At 37.3% G+C, this 18614-nt stretch overlaps 1 protein-coding gene across 1 annotated transcript in view; it reads right to left on the bottom strand.

Annotated features, from left to right (window-relative positions):
- Nucleotides 1–18071, bottom strand: part of LOC125231011 (F-box/LRR-repeat protein 7-like) — a 127419-nt gene extending 109348 nt beyond the window's left edge. The window contains 1 exon segment of the mRNA XM_048136349.1: nt 17740–18071. The gene's annotated coding sequence lies outside the window, so the exon portion shown is untranslated.
- Between the last annotated feature and the right edge of the window lie 543 nt (nt 18072–18614).

The following is an 18614-nucleotide window of genomic DNA, read 5'->3' as shown; positions in this document are numbered from 1 at the left end:
AGAAGAGGCTGGTCGTTTAATGAAGGTGTTTTACAATTAAAAGCGGATCAGCGTTCGCCTTACTGGCATAACAAATCACTAATTGAAGGTTGTGGATACTTTCTCTCTAGATTACTCTGGTAGCGGCCAGTTGGCAAATTGGCTAGCTTGTCCCGCCAGAGTGATTTATCCGATATTAGTAGGAAAACATAATGAGCTTACGGCGGGGATCACGGCAGGGGATAATTATCACAACAAGAAAAACAGCTGACACATTCTTTAATTTTTTTTCTGGAACTATCGGACCGATGAACATTGAGATAATGTTGGAATTTAAAACGACGTTTCTTCAAACAGAAACGTTTTTTGACACTGACATATTCTGATATAAGTAATTCATATTCTACCGAGGTTGCATTGTACATTGCAACTTTCCAACGTAATACTATAATGATAACAAAATGGTCTAGCAAATGTGTATACAGTCGACTTATTAATATTATTTATACATTCATTCATAACTAGATTGACTATGTGCGATCTTCTCGATACGATACATACATCACTCCTGACCTGATTAATGTCATAGAAATAATCACATTTATTCATTGTGACACGTTTCTACATATTGTGTCATTGGAACCGCATTGGTCAGAATTACGTATACCTAATATACGTTTTTTTTTTTTATTGTCCTCTCAGTTTTCAATAGTGTACTAAAACTTAAACCACCTTATTCCTTGCAAACTGCACTGCATTTGGTCACCGACATAAAGGTCAAACTCTCTCAAATTATTATTATATGTTTGAACTTTGAATACCGCATATTCTAACATCAGCTCTAAACGGTAGCCCTACCAATAATCATAAATCCCATAAATCCATATACGAGCATGAAGTAATTGGGACACTGATTTACTGTAAGCTCTCGGCCTATAATTCCCGTCACGTACACTATGAAGAGAAACCTGTAGTGAAATGTCGATTTCTAGATTAATACTTAAATGCACATTTTCATTAGTGCTTGCGGACAAATTAAAGGGTGATTCGACGAGAGAAATTGCGTGTTCTTAATCTTGGAAATTATGGACTGATATTTTATTGCAGATAAATTTGAATGTGCGTTTTCTGAAGTACCGATACTCAAGATACTAATCTGGTAGGTATGTAGTTGGAATTGTTAGAATGATTTTGTAATTTGTATTGTGCCGCATAAAACAAACGCCTCTCACTAGACCTGGATACCTTTTTTAGGGTTCCGTAACCAAAATGGCAAAAACGGAACCCTTATAGTTTCGTCATGTCCGTCTGTCCGTTTTTTTTTTCTCGAAGTGGAATGCGTTTACGCATTCCCCCAGCCTTCAAAGGGGTCAAGGTCTTACAGGGGATATGTGTGACTCGCTCCATCAACCTGCTGCTCTTCCGAGTGAGGAGCGCGGGAGGAGAATACCCACTAAACCACTCCGGGCATACAGCTTGACTGTTCAGTGTTCATGGGGGGGAACACCGTGGGCCCAATTGTGGTCATTCTCCACAGAAGGACCTGGATACCTAGCCGAATGGCACAAACGCTCACGAAACGAAACGCTCGTAGATATCTATCTCTATCGCTCTTGCGGATTGGCGAGACAGAACGAGACTACCTTTCGCAGCGTTTCGTTTTCGTTTCGCGTCGCAGAAATGCCATTCGGCTACGGCATCTGTAGGTATTGTTGCAAAATGAAATTTGTATATGGGTCATACATAAGTACCTAATTGGTTTTGAGCTTCATAAGTAGCTTGAATACACCAAACGAAAAGTAAATTAAAAGAAAAATACGAAAATAATTATTTAGTTGATGCATGGGTAATTGGGTATTGGGTATGTATGTAATTTTGGGATTGCTTTACTTTAACAAAAGCATTTAAGCAATCATATTTTATATATTATTTCCGACTTTATTCCCAGTAGGTATGGTAAAATACACTTATAAATAATATCACACGCAATATTATTAACGCCGTGGCTTGCGTGGGCGACGATCGCGCGATGGTCGAGCGACGGCGATGCGACACATACGAAATCAAACCTTATCGATATGGAAGTAGACGATGCGATGAGACGCGACGGCGACGGTCGCGCGACCGTCGCCCACGCAAGCCACGGGACACGGCGTTATACATAGAGAATAATTTGTGGCTAAAAATGCACGTGGACTATGAAATTAACTATCCCAGGATAAAATAATAAAAGCAAATAGCGACAAACTTGTACCACATGCCAAGACCTACTTCGACCCGCGGAGTAAACAATGCATCGACCAACCTCGACCAACTAGTTCATAAGGGTCAGATCTGATATAAGTATTAAGTGTACTAGAAATATGAAAAATACCGTTATTAAAACATTCACTACGTTATTCATATTTGACGCATAAATATTAAACGACTTCGTTAGTTCGGTTAATGACGCGCATTTTATCTCTTTCTAGCCCCATTTATGAAGCAAAACGTGTTTTATCACTCTGTCACTTTATCTGTCGATCGGACTAGATGATAACCGATATTTCTTCAATAACAGCATATGTGTCTAGCTTTTTAAGTTTCTTGTGCCCTTTTTATCTGCGGCTTTAATGCTAGCCATTTCTTTAATACGAAAGGAATGTTGTGTTTTAGAAATGATACTGTCCTTACGCCTTTTTGATATGGTGGATATGGTGTGTGTCTAGACCGCCTGGCTTTAACTCTTACTTCCTGCTATTAAACGCGTCTCCTGCGCAATGTGGAGCTCAGAACTACAAAGTCAGATAACTTGAGCATCTAGTCTAGAGATAACGGACATAAGTCCGTACATTTTTCCTGAGGGACACTGTACTTTGATTGGCAGTTGCTACCGTCACCTTTAGTGAGATAGCTGTTTTAATTATCCATTTATTTTCTTTCTATGGGCGAGAAAAAATGATTGTGCAAAAAGTGGTATCGATTAATTGATAAAGGAAAATGGTAATCCATACTTTCAAAGGTATAGGCAAGAAAGATTTAATGCTGGACTGACAAAGCCCATACAAAAAAGCGTACCCCTGAAATGTATGGGCCTTTTTGGTGGCTGAAATCATATTTTCCCCAAATATTTTTGTGTATTTTTATATTTTATAAGAACAAATAACATATTTATTTATTTTAAAATCATGATATCACGCCAATACACATTTTGAAAAAAAAAATGGTAGGCATCATCAGTGTAGTTATGATCTTCTTAAGGTATTAGGTGGCGCTAAAAAATCGAGGTACGAACGATTCTAAGTATGAAGTATGTAAATCCTATATAAATAATCCTTAGTATAGTATATATATATAATCTAAACATCCCAATTATAAACAAATCAATTATTTTTGTAGTCGGTACCAGACCTGTTCGTCGCCTTGCTATTTCCTGTTTGCCCCACCCAACCATACTCAGGCTGGCCCCGACTCCAAAAATAATTGATTTGTTTATAATTGTGATGTTTAGATTATTGCAATCCGATAAGAAATCTGAATTCAAAGGTTTATTATTTTTGGCTTTTTAGTTTCTGCGTGTTTTGTAACACGCTTATTTTTGAAGGCGGTTTTATTTTTTGTTAAAAAGTTTATTTATTTGTTGATTTTTAACCGACTTCAAAAAAGGAGGAGGTTCTCAATTCGACTGAATGTTTTTTTTTATTTTTTTTATTTTTTTATTTTTTTTGTATGTATGTTACTCGATAGCTCCGAGAATCGTGGACCGATTTTCAAAATTTTTTTTTTGATCGAACCGGTATAACCCTGAGATGGTCCCATTGGCACCAAGTCAGGGTCTGATGATGGGATCCTGGAGAAATCGAGGGAACTCTTCAAATGTTATAGGCACATGTAATGTTTTTAGTCTAGTTTTCAAAGGTACACCAGTATTTACGTCTGATGGTAATAATTTTATGTGGCTGAGCTGATGATGGAAGGTCAACTCCTCAATGGTTAGGAGTTAAAGGATAATTCTTTCACTACTGTACATGTATTCGGACTGATACATATAATATCACTAGGAACCACTAAAAATCAACAAATAAATAAACTTTTTAACAAAAAATAAAACCGCCTTCAAAAATAAGCGCGTTACAAAACACGGAGAAACTAAAAAGCCAAAAATAATAAACCTTTCAATTCAGATTTCTTATCGTATTGCAATAAGCTAAACATCCAAATTATAAACAAATCAATTATTTTTGGAGTCGGTACCAGCCTGTGTATGGTTGGGTGGGGCAAACAGGCAATAGCAAGGCGACGAATAGGTCTGGTACCGACTACAAAAATAATTGATTTGTTTATAATTTGGATGTTTAGCTTATTGCAATACGATAAGAAATCTGAATTGAAAGGTTTAGGTTTAGGTAAATATATTTACATAAGTCCCTATTTTTTTTTCTATAACGTAGTCCAATAAAATCAAGTCTTTAGTGTTCTTTACATATCCCGCACCTTTTTTTGGTCTTCTCTGTTTGGCCTAAAGGTTGACTGGTAGAGAATGCCATGTAGCATTAAGTTCGCCTTTTGTAACTGTATATTTTTACTGTGCAATAAAGTTTAAATAAATAAATAAAGGTTTATTATTTTTGGCTTTTTAGTTTCTCCGTGTTTTGTAACGCGCTTATTTTTGAAGGCGGTTTTTAGTGGTTCCTATTGATATTATACACCGTGTTTCACTTAACACTAAAAACCTGAAAACAGTTTGTTCAGAATCGAGAGTAGAATCGATTCAGCTATATCTTGATGGGGGTAATATTTTTATTTAAATTTGTATTATTAGTTATTATTTACGTGCCTATTCTATTGTACTCGTAAGACAACATTGTGTATATCGCATTGCTAGAGGTTGTTTACCTTTTTCAGTATTTAGGGGTATTAATACTGGCTGGTTACTTGGACGATTATTTTTTCGCTACGAGTTTGACGTTGTTTGTCAGTTTAATCTTAATGTTTATCATAAGTCATAACAAATTGAACTCGTACCTAATTACAACCTTGTCATTTTAAACATTGGGTTTAAATTTGATTACCTGTCCAATTTGAAGTTTACTGTGACAAAGCTTTAAAGTGTTTTACAGTGACATCTTAGCTGTCTATTGGTAAACCTTATGTCGCTGCAGTAACGTACACAAATAAATAGTTTTGTGGTTTATGGTGGAAGTTAGCAATTATTTTATTATGAGTGTAGAGCTAAAAGTCAAGTAGAGCTGTACAAAAAATTAAAAATTCAATTTAAAAAAAAGTAACCATCAGATTAAAAGATGAATACTCTAGATGAGTTTAAAAAAATAAAAATCAGTTGGGGTGTCTGAGGTTTTGAGTGTTACCGGAAACACGGTGTATGTATCAGTCCGAATATATGTACAGTAGTGAAAGAATTATCCTTTAACTCCTAACCATTGAGGAGTTGACCTTCCATCATCAACTCAGCCACATAAAATTATTACCATCAGACGTAAATACTGGTGTACCTTTGAAAAATACACTAAAAACATTACATGTGCCTATAACATTTGAAGAGTTCCCTCGATTTCTCCAAGATCCCATCATCAGACCCCGACTTGGTGCCAATGGGACCATCTCGGGGGTATACCCATTCGATCAAAAAAAAAATTTTGAAAATCGGTCCACGATTTTCGGAGATATCGAGTAACATACATACAAAAAAAAAATAAAAAAAAAATTCAGTCGAATTGAGAACCTCCTCCTTTTTTGAAGTCGGTTAAAAATAATTTGATTTGTTCCCTAGTTGTCTAGGTATAAATAATTTAAAAATGTACAACATACAAAAACCAACGGAAGTTACAAGCTTAATAAAGTGACGTAATACTTTTTTATCACTTTCTCGGTGTCACTTCCTCAATATGTTCGTATCAAATGTTCATTCACATCTCAGAGCTTAAATATTCGGTTGGATATTGGCACCGTATCCGATCACCCTTGGATGAAGCCATTAATATGTGTTTGCATGGTTTCTAAACATTAACATACTTTTGCCGATAAAACTGTCTCGGATCGGAAGTGATTATTATCTATTTATGCAAATGTTGAGAACCTTACTGGTGATCTGATTTCCTTGAAATTTTATTTGTTCAAGTCATCTTTATGTTAGTTTTTATAAGTACACATACTTTAGAAGTTTACGGTTAGGTATACGTTTGGAAAGTAGGTATGATTAAATATTTTCTTGAACTCAGGATATTGATATTCATATCTTTACAAAATATGTAAATAACTAGCTTTTGTCCGTGGCTTCGCTTGCGTTATAAAGAGACAAAAAGTAGCCTATATGTCACACTCCATCCCTTCAACTATCTCCACTTAAAAAATCACGTCAATTCGTAGTTCCGTTTTGCCGTGAAAAACAGACAAACAAACACACACACACTTTCCCATTTATAATATTAGTATGTATATAAACCCTCCTATTAACGTAGATTCAATGATCAAAAAATCATAAATGATCGTCATTTTGGACAATTTATCCTTATTTAAGTGTCAGGTGCAAGGATTTCTCATTACCACCAGTATAGCAAACCCACTGTAAAAACGTATTTATATAACCAAATAATTCCCCCATTTGAATACAATAACAAGTCAAGAGGAAGCTGGTTGCGTTCTTTCCGACAGTTTTTTACATGCAACAAAGTCTCAGCTGTCAATACATACAATACATGTTTATTGGAAACAGAAACGTTTTACATACAATGATGAGAATTGCGATGTCCGGTTGCTAAGTGATTCTGACAGTTATTTATTAGGCTGTGTGCCTAATCAGGCTATTTGGAGTCTGAAATGTGTGAAACTAGTACTTATGCTGTGAGAAAATAATGTTTCTGTTTTTATGAATACCTGTGGGACATGTAGATACAAGTACATACATATCCCTTTCAAGCGAGCAACGTCAATTTAAATGTAATTAGTTAACGCTTACTTATGTGGCGACGTCTATTGACGTTTCTCGCTTGAAAGAGGTACTTATTATTTTTATTTAGGTATCGATTACAAAAATAATAATTAACTAGTGTAACGAGAACTTTTATCAAAAATGCAGAAGAACATGTCCCTAAAAATACAATAGATTTAATCAAGTACTTAACACGTAAGTAATACGATAAACTCATCAAATCATTACGTTAGTACAAGTTAGTAGTACTTAAGTATAATCAAAGGTATTTTAACTGTTTACCCAGACACTCGATAGATGTCGCTGTGCTGTGGCGCCTGTGGCGCACCTCAAACCTATTAAGATTTTTCCCGAAATAACGACTCTAAATGGATCATCAACCTGGATTCTAAATGCAGCACGTTCATAAGAACCACCATCATTAACCTTCTTAGTGGATCAACTCAATCACACAAAAGTTACTCTTTCCATCAAAAATCCATACTTAATATTATAAATGGGAAAGAAGCATGTTTGTCTGTTTTGTCCGTATTACACGGCAAATCAGAGCAACAAATTGACGTGATTAGTGGAGATAGTTGACAGGATAGAGAGTGATATATGGCTACTTTTTGTCTCTTTCTGACCGGACCTCCTTAAAATGCGGGCAATTTTCAGATTTAACGCGAGCAAAGCCGCAGGCAAAAGCTAGTTCTGATATGAAGCATGATCCTTTAAGTATAATACCTATACATGTTATCTTAAGTTGTGACATTTAGACTTTAGAGTCATTTGCACTTCTAAAGTAATTTTATACTTTTTCGACTTGAAGAGACCTTATACATCTCTAATTAATTGTAGTAGCGTTTTACATTAGGTACAAATGTTACATGTATCAATTGTAATTTAAATTCAAATATAAAAATTATGTTATGTATGTGACGTGTAAAAGTGCCCCAGTGGCCCATATGCTAATTTTTTTTTAAATCTTGAATTTCCCACGACGTAAATGTGCCTTAAATTCCCTCTTTGGCAAACTGACGAACTGCCTAATTACGTGAAAAGATAACACCAAAATTAATTCCATCAACTTTATCCATTAGGACACTTATCTTTAAATAAAGTCATCATCATCATCATCATTTCAGCCATTAATCGCCCACTGCTGAGCATAGGCCTCCCTTCGTGTACGCCACTTATCCCGGTCCTGGGCTAATCTCATCCAGAAGTGCCCCGCAGTTTTTCGGATGTCGTCCACCCAACGAGCCAACGGATGCCAGGCGCTTCTTACATCCGATAACGGCCACCATTCGGTCAACATTTTAGTCCACCTGCCATCACTCTGCCTGGCAACATGTCCTGCCCAATTCCATTTTAGTTTGGAAATGACGTCACCCACGTATAAAGTAGTATACTTTTTCTGACTTTGTTGCTAACATGCGATAAAGGTAAGTGCTCAAGTTGTTTGATTATTTCAAAATTTGCCGCATTTTTATCACTATTAATTCACCCATCGTTTACCAATAACTTTATTTGTAATGACTAAAATTACCCATCAAAATACTCATTAAAGAATTCGTTTATACAGAACTAGCTTTTGCCCGCGGCTTCGCTCGCGTTAGAAAGAGACAAAAAGTAGCCTATGTCACTCTCCATCTGCATCCCTTCAACTATCCCCACTTAAAAAATCATGTCAATTCGTCGCTCCGTTTTGCCGTGAAAGACGGACAAACAAACAGACACACACACATTCCCCTTTATAATATTAGTATGGATGTTTAGCTAACATATACCTACTTCTTACAAAGTCGCACTAAACGTTTCGCTTCAACATTTATTTTGCGAACCGCCAAGGAGTAGAATGCCCTGCCTGAGTCTATGTTCCCACATGAGTACAATCCAGGTCTCTTTAAAGCAAGAGTAAATAGGTATCTCATAGGTAAGCGTGATCCACCGTAGACCGCATCATCACTTACCATCAGGTGTGATCGTGGTCAAACGTCTACCTATTCATACTAAAAAAACCGGCCAAGAGCGTGTCGGGCCACGCTCAGTGTAGGGTTCCGTAGTTTTCCGTATTTTTCTCAAAAACTACTGAACCTATGAAGTTCAAAATAATTTTCCTAGAAAGTCTTTATAAAGTTCTACTTTTGTGATTTTTTTCATATTTTTTAAACATATGGTTCAAAAGTTAGAGGGGGGGGACGCACTTTTTTTTCTTTTAGGAGCGATTATTTCCGAAAATATTAATATTATCAAAAAACGATCTTAGTAAACCCTTATTCATTTTTTAATTCCTATCCAACAATATATCACACGTTGGGGTTAGAATGAAAAAAAAATATCAACCCCCACTTTACATGTAGGGGAGGTACCCTAATAAAACATTTTTTTCCATTTTTTATTTTTTCACTTTGTTGGCGTGATTGAGATACATATTGGTACCAAATTTCAGCTTTCTAGTGCTTACGGTTACTGAGATTATCCGCGGACGGACGGACGGACGGACGGACGGACGGACGGACGGACGGACGGACGGACAGACAGACATGGCGAAACTATAAGGGTTCCTAGTTGACTACGGAACCCTAAAAAAAAAAAAAGTCGTACTTCTTACATTGGTGTTTTATTCCCACACTAGTTCGCAAAGTAGCTCATGACATATTATGCACTATTGTATAGCACATCTCATCAGTAGTTTTTAAACGAAAAAGTGTTAACTTGCTTGCGATATTTACAAAATTAAAGAAAGACGAAGTCTCGTGTCGATTTAAAACTCGTGTTGTTTTTATTTATTACCACGTTTCGAATTCCCTGTTTTCCGCACTTAATTGTAGCTACTATGTATAATACTACCAAAACCTGCGTAGGATAAGTGTGTACTTATCTACTTATACTAACAATATTGGCGATAAATATATGTAAGATTATTTAACATATACATAACAATCACATTAAACTTTCTTTTTCTGTCGGTTTAATTTTTTTTATATTTTTTAAGGCAAGATAAGTTAAATATATTTAATAAATATATAAAATGTTTTTTTTTTCTCATAACATTAGTGATATTTATTTATTGTGTCGGTTTATTAGAGTTCAAGGTGTTTATTCTGGTTTGGCAGAAGGCAGTAAATAGCATTGACCTCATTTTTTAGTGGATGCTCATCCTTAAAGCCTCGTTGTGAAAGTGACTTGATTTTAATCCTGTTACAGATGGCCATGTTTAAGAGACCAGGCCCCGTAGCCGAATGGCATTTCTCCGACGCCAAACGAAAGCGATACGCCGCTGGCTCTGTCGCGCCAATACGCAAGCGCGATAAAGATAGATATCTACTAGCGCTTCGTTTCGTGAGCGTTTCGTGAGCGATTGTGCCATTCGGCTAGCCACCCTGGCCCCGTAGCCGAATGGCATTTCTCCGACGCCAAACGAAAGCGCTACGCCGCTGGCTCTGTCGCGCCAATACGCAAGCGCGATAGAGATAGATATCTACTAGCGCTTCGTTTCGTGAGCGTTTCGTGAGCGTTTGTGCCATTCGGCTAGCCACCCAGGGTTACTGCTAAGGTACTTATTTGTAGGAAGGAATATCTGCTGTCAATTTGTTTTATTAAACTTTTTTGAGTAGTAAAATATAAAGGCAACAGAAACGCTTCCAGAAAAGCACGGCAGTGACTTTGCGCTGCGCTTGATTCCTAATGTTCCTATAGGCTAGAGCAATGTTAGTAATGTTACATAGGTAGGTACCTAACACAAAAAAACTAGTTTGAAGCAGTCACTCTCAGATAAACAATCAGCAAAAATCCGTGGGAACATATAACAGCTTTAGCCTGGACGACCAGCTTAGCTTCCTATATCTTGGTTTCCAATAAATACCAAAAACCGGCCAAGAGCGTGTCGGGCCACGCTCAGTGTAGGGTTCCGTAGTTTTTCGTATTTTTCTCAAATGCTACTGAACCTATCAAGTTCAAACAATTTTCCTAGAAAGTATTTATAAAGTTCTACTTTTGTGATTTTTTTCATATTTTTTAAACATATGGTTCAAAAGTTAGAGGGGGGGGCGCACTTTTTTTTCCTTTAGGAGCGATTATTTCCAAAAATATTAATATTATCAAAAAACGATCTTAGTAAACCCTTATTCATTTTTTAATACCTATCCAACGATATATCACACGTTGGGGTTGGAATGAAAAAAAATATCAGCCCCCACTTTACATGTAGGGGGGGTGCCCTAATGAAACATTTTTTCCACTTTTTAGTTTTGCATTTTGTTGGCGTAATTGATATACATATTGGTACCAAATTTCAGCTTTCTAGTGCTAACGGTTACTGAGATTATCCGCGGACGGACGGACGGACGGACGGACGGACGGACGGACGGACGGACGGACGGACGGACGGACAGACAGACATGGCGAAACTATAAGGGTTCCTAGTTGACTACGGAACCCTAACAAAATTACCTTAAACATTGTTTTTCGAATACATTATCAGTGTCACATAGAAAACCGCCCCGAAACCGCTCAGGATATGTAAAAAGCTTCAATAAATATTTATCACTTGCAAGCTACAGGTAGCCATAACTTTTGCGTCCTACAATTTCAGATAACGATGTTCTTATTACCTTTAGAATAAAATTGAATTTCCCAAAGACGGTCATATTAACTGTGGTTACCCATCTTAACCCGCAAGTCCTATTGTCCACTCTATTATCCCCATTCTTCAGCGTTATGAGCCAAATATGGAGTTGCTTTGATACGTCAATAAAGCGTTGCCTTAGAACGTTCGTCTATACCATTATCCATTGAGACATAGAGAAAATACAGTCGAGAAGGGTTATGAGAATATCAATGCAATGTGCTTAACGATAATTGAAGTGTACAATAGGCATGCCATCACGTAGGTATATAAACATCTCATGAGTGCGAAAGAGAAAGACTACAAATTACAGTAGGTATTTAACCACCACACACCCACCACAGCACGGGAAGCATGGTCGCGCGATAAATGATAAAACATCAGGCCGTCCCTATCGCACTTACTAATAGTGCGATAGGGACGGCCTGATATTTTATCGTCTATCGCGCGACCATGCTTCCCGTGCTGAAGTAGATAGAAGAAACAAGTTCATTTATTTGTATAAGAGCCGAGAGTGTCAGATTTTGTACTGAAGTTGATACTTGCCTGTGATTTTAAGTATGTCTCAGGTCCTTGAGTGTTCATAATTTTTGTGTTGTTGCATTTAAATATCACATGACGAGGCATTTTTAATGTTTTTGTTGACATCAACTTACAAAAATTAACACCCGAAAGCTGCAAGCAGCGATTAAAGATGGACAACTCAGTGGATTTTACCGAGTTCATTTGACACTCTAAGTAGATACGTTTGCTTAATCTATGGTATATGACATCTGTGGTAACCACTTTTGACCCCATTTCATACTATTCTTAGTGCCGTCAGTTGAATATTTTAAGTATCATACCTAATCACTACCGAGATAGATGCACTGTGTTATATGACATAAGGACGGGTTCGCGGATCCACTGATCCACAATAGCAAAAAATTATCTCGCCCGTACAAAAATATAAGCTTAGCAGACTGGAAAATGCGAAATTTTGTATTCAGTTGAGATATGTAAAAAACTGTATCCGAGAGATATTTTGTGCAATGTAGGCGATTAGGTATACTTATCTTGTAAAAAGTATAACTATTGTTACAAAATGGGTAAATAAATGTTTTGGTCATATTGTAGATTTTGTCCCGTGTGGTGACGGGTTAAGAATTTCACCACCCCCTTTCTTCCCGTGGGTGTCATAACTGTGGATATGGGTTAAATTGTGGCGTAGGCGAGAGGCTGGCAACCTGTCACTGCAATGTCACAATTTGGATTTCTTTCAACCCCTTTTTGCCAAGAGTGGCACTGAAACTTAGTAGTTCATGTGCTCTGCCTACCCCTTTATGGGATACAGACGTGATTATATGTATATGTATGTATGTATGTATTTTAGATTGATAACAGTTGGTACTAAAGATAGTATTGTAGAGAAAACAAAACGTGGGCGTAAATATCGCACAAAACGATCATGGGAAAGATGTACAGCTTCGCTGTAGACAGTCACTAAGAAAGCCTAAGATCGCGTGTTTATTACCTTCGCCCTCGACTAGCACGAAAACGGGGTGTCAACACCACCAGCCACTATCGCGATGCAACATAATTAATTTTGCTTTATTTCCGACGTTTCTATACGGGTTTGCGACAGGACCGTTTGACATGCTATTGTAGTGTTCAAAATGCGAAGCAGGAATTACCCGATAAATCAAATGACAGCGACATCTTTTAGGTAACAAACAAAAGAATACTATATATCGGACCGAACACTATCCTCATTCCCAAAATTGGTTGCGTCGTAAACTATTCCGTATACTACATTTCAAAAGATAAAATGTGGCCGTTCGGGCCGATATAGTATAGTTTTGTTTGTTACCTAAAAGATGTCGCTGTCCCAGACACAAACTGGGTAACGATAGGTTTTTGTAGAACCTATATAAGAAACTGCCATGGTTGGCATTGACATGACATATCAAATCCATATATTACGATCGGATCAGGCCCGTTGAAATTTAAAAAAAAATCGAAGTCTACCATGTGATAACTGTGATAAGAATCGCTGCCATGTCAACAGCCTCGTGGTTCAACAAGGAAAGGAACCATGTGAAAAAGAATTAATTGTACGTGGTAAGTTTCTTAACTTTTGATTAGCAGAAACGTTTGTGATGGCAATGCTTAAAATAAATTTAAAAGTGGAAAATACCTTGGGTGATACTTGAACTCACGGCATCTGGATCGATACCCCAGCGGTCCCGGTAATTGGTGGAAAACGCTGGCTCAGTTGACAGAGCGCTGGAGTATTGATCCAGAGGCCGTGAGTTCAATTCTCACCGTACTACGATACTTTCCACTTTTAAATGTATTCTAAGGCCGATAGTCCACTATCATATGTTTATCATAGAAATTTGAAAGGTCTGTGAGTATGCTTACCTTTTTCTCCAACGTGAAGAAAAAAGACGGCATGATAATATTTATATGATAAACATATGATAGATTCTACGACACGACGTATGGCGGTGGGCGACGGTCGCGCGAAGCGGCGATGCGACGCATGAAATCAAACCTTATCGATAGATTCGACGGCGACAGTCGCGCGACCGTCGCCCACGCAAGACACGGCGTTACACGACGTAGCGTACCTCGTCACAACGTCGTACCGTATCGTGTAATTGTATTTAGCCCAAAGACAACTTTTGCAAAGGTCCCACATCAAAGTGACCGCAGCTGCTGCGTGACCATTGATTTAATTTAATGACAGACAGCTGAGTTGGGTCACATTATTAGAATTACACCGACACCCGAACCCTATACTAGGGACCGATTTTTGAATTTCGAACGCACGAATTCGCCGATCAAAAGTCTGTCTAACCAACGCCGTGTCTTGCGTGGGCGACGGTCGCGCGACCGTCGCCGTCGCGTCTCATCGCATCGTCGACTTCCATATCGATAAGGTTTGATTTCGTATGCGTCGCATCGCCGTCGCGCGACCATCGCGCGACCGTCGCCCACGCAAACCACGGCGTTATGCTTTTTTGAAAAAGGAAACTATAGTAATTTTAAATCTAGTGGTCATTACTCGTACCCCTCGTTCTTGATTAACCCCCTTATTCATAAATGTTCACTAAAGATATCAAGCCGACAAATTTCGTTTGTACCTTTCCGACATATTGGTGTGATAGAAAGGGCCAAACGAACTTTGTCGGCTTAAGACGATACGGTAGGGGTCAATTCTCCATACAAACGCTCTCGACTATTTCCTCCCTGGTTTTTGAAGACAGGGCAATGATTTTTTCAACACAGATTGTTATTATTTTTATCTGTGTCGGACCGTTTTGATTTTTTTGATATTCTGCTTTTTAAAGAATCTAGAGCCAATCAAAAAATTCCAAAAACTTCCTTTTTCATTGTGGCGCAAAAAAAGGTGTGATACTCAAGATTGGTAACAATTAACCAAAAAAGCTAAACGGTCCGACATAGATTATTTATTGTTATTCAGATTCTCAAATATCGTTCCGATTGATTAAGTTTTGAAGGAGGAAAGAGTCGAGAGCGGAACCTCGATTTTAAAGATTTTTTTTAAATATCTTTTGACTGAGTTGTTCTTAATGGACAATTTACATACATACATACATACAATCACGCCTGTATCCCTGTAAAGTAGGCAGAGTTGAAACTACTAAAGCTTCAGTGGACAATTTTTTTTCGATAAATCTAGTTAATAACACTTGTATATTTAACTAAAATTCCCAAGTTGAAAGGGGGGCTCCTTTCCATTTTAGCATTTTCGCTACCGTATCCTCTTAATAACTTTAGGCCCACTTGCACCAATCACTTAACTCAGGGTTAGTGGGCTATCAGCTGTCAAATTCCATATAAAATGGTATGTTAACCCTCCATTTTCGTTGGTGCAAGTGGCCCTTAGTGAACGTTTATGAATAAGGGGGTAAGTATATTAGTACAATTTAAATAGTAGTGGATATATTATTGAACGAAATTCAGAAAATCGAATGGTCGAAGATCAAATATTGGACCCCTACCTTTCAAACGTATGTAAAAAAAGTTCAAGAAGTTTCACGTATTCAACAGACTTGTGCCCTTATTTAAGTACAGGGTGCTTTAGAGCTAAGGCAGCCGTCTACACCCTTTACATCATTGGATATGTGTCAGATGTCACATTTTCTTTGAGATTAAAAATTCTGCAAACGCGAGAACTATTCCAATTTGGAGCAAGTAACCCAACAACCTCATATAACCCGGCAACCTTCAAATCAAGAGTGAACAGGCATCTTCTGGGCGAGCTCACTCCATCGTAGGCCACGTCTTTGCCTTTGGCTAGTCTGTGGTCAAGAGTAAGCCCATTTATAATAATAAAAAAAAGTTTACTTTTTTCGCGGTTAAGGGAAGAGAACCCGAATATTAATGCCGAAAGGAAAATAGCATTTGACATTTGTAGAAGGATGAATGTACAGTCAACCAATCGGAACCCTGGGCCACTGTAGAACTATGTCATAGTGACGTTATAAATCAGATTGTTTAAATCTGTCACTGTCTGTCAGTTTGACATGGTTGTAGAGTGGCCTAGGGTTCCAATTGGTTGACTGTACTGTTACCACTAGATATAGTATTTTTTGGGTGTTTATATTAGATTAGGAATACAAATAGAATAGAATAGAATAGAATAATTTATTTAATTATAAAAACCCAATATAAATTTGTATTACATCAAACTTATAAGTATTTTATACAATTATCGTCAAATATGGCAATTATGTACATATCTACAACTACATATTTACATTAGATATTACAATAAGATTTACATCTTTTAGTTTATAGGAGTACCTACTACCATTTATTTTAATTTAAAACCACGTCAAATTCAGAGTAGTCATTATTTAGGTACTCCTTAACGCTATACAGTGTGCAAGATAATAGCAGCGATTTCAGCCGTGTACGGAATAAACCCTCCTGCTTGATATTTTTTATGTGGTAAGGTAATTTATTATAGAGCAAACAACCCACTGCATTTGGCAAGCGTTTAGTAAGTTTTAATCTATTTACGTTCGGTATTATATCTAGAGATCTTTTAGTATGGCGAGGGTTACATTGAGCACGTATCTTGAATTCATGAATGTTCCTTCTCATATACATTATCACATCCATTATATAAACTGAGACAGATGTTAAAATACTTAACTTTTTAAAGTGCTCCCTACAAGAATCTCTAAACTTTGCACCAACAAGTACTCTGATTGCCTGTTTTTGCATCTTCAGGACGCGTTCATTATCAGAAGAGCTTCCCCACAGAATTATTCCATATGATAGTATTGAGTGAACGTAAGCATAGTAGGTCTCTTTTAAGCTGACATCTGATATTAAAGTTTTTAACTGTCGTAATGCATAAACCCCTTTAGCCATTCTATTACATACCATTTCTATGTGTTTGTTCCACTTTAGTTCAGAGTCTAACTGAAAACCTAGTAATTTTACTTCATTTACTGTCTGAACAAGTCTATCATTACCTAGTGATACTTCAATTGCTGATGTTGGTCTTCTGGGGTGAAATAACATTATGCTCGTCTTATTGGAGTTCAGCTTTAGGCCATTTGCACTAAACCAATCTTCACACAGATGTATGGCTTTAGCTATCTTACTTTCTAGTTGTTCGAAAGTTTCGGCACTCACTGTGATCGATGTGTTGATCGATGTGCAAATGTTTCCTTTTAAATCTCTTCAATTCAAAATGAATACACAAACCGTGTAGGTACTGTGTTTTAATGACGGCTACGTGCATGTGACACCTGTCGTAACTGCTTACTAAGCGGGGTTATGTAGGTTTTTGTCTTTACATGCATTGTATTAAAAAAAAACTTCAAATCTAATACTATTAACGGATTCTTTTATTTTGTTTTGTTTGAGGTTTTAAATTTGGCTGAACTGGAATAAGGACTTGTGATAAAATTCAAAGCTCTATGCTATAGATATTCATTAACTTATAGCGTTATGTCTTCGAACGAAGCATATATTCTTCTTTGGTAGATACCTATTTGAACACTTATTAATTGTCGTGTCAGTAAGCATCTATCGAGTAAACACTTACATTTATATTTGGCCCGACGAGCTAAAATTATGAGTGCAAATCGTGTTAGTCTAAATCAATATATAGCATCTATCGAAGCCAGATATTAACCAGTTATGACATTATCGTCAATGATCTTCCAAAAAAAATTACTTAATGTAAACTCACCTATTTAGGTCTCCTTTTTCCTTACAGATTTCACGTAGAAAGTGTCCTTCCACATCTTTCAACCCCTCACGTGCCCTGCCATAGCACTGATGTCACCACACCTTAGTTATCCAGCACTTTTCACTTAACCACAAACACAACCTTAACTTAAAACTTAACACGTTGAAACTATGTCACAGTACAGTCTATACTCTCATTTGATTATCTCCACTTGCACGCACTGTTTTTATAATTAAAAATAGGGTTGTAAGATAACAAAGTTTTGACGTCTATAAAGCGTTTGATGACCCTAAAAGTAGCTTTAGAACTGAGGCTTCGATGCAAAACGCAACGATCGGTGCGCCCGCGCGCCTCGGTATGCGGCGCGGCTGTGTGTGTTGGTATGCACGCACACACACAAACGTAGGCTGCACGGTTTTTGTCGATGTCCACGGGGCAAGTAGCGGCAGTTGTGTGGCGTTGTAACTCGGTTTGGTTTTTGTTTGGGTTGACTTGCTGTGGAGCTTTTGTGGTGGAATTCTCTTTCTCTCAGCTCTCGAGATAAACTGAATTTAGTAAAATAGAAAGCTGATTAGAGAATAGTGTGTGAAAAAGTTAATGTAGAAAGGGTTTTATTTTTATTACTATTTTCCTGTCACTATTAACTCCTTCTCATGGTTATAATCGCATGATATATCACTTAATATATGTACTACTAGGTTTTGCCCGCGGCTTCGCTCGCGTTAGAAAGAGACAAAATGTAGCCTATGTCACTCTCCATCCCTTCAAGTATCTCCACTTAAAAAATCACGTCAATTCGTCGCTCCGTTTTGCCGTGAAAGACGGACAAACAAACAGACACACACACTTTCCAATTTATAATATTAGTATGGATA

The sequence above is a fragment of the Leguminivora glycinivorella genome, chromosome 1 (genome assembly GCF_023078275.1).
Source record: "Leguminivora glycinivorella isolate SPB_JAAS2020 chromosome 1, LegGlyc_1.1, whole genome shotgun sequence".
NCBI lineage: Eukaryota > Metazoa > Arthropoda > Insecta > Lepidoptera > Tortricidae > Leguminivora > Leguminivora glycinivorella.
The sequence above is the reverse complement of the archived record's forward strand: the minus strand, read 5'-3'. Positions and strand labels throughout refer to the sequence as shown.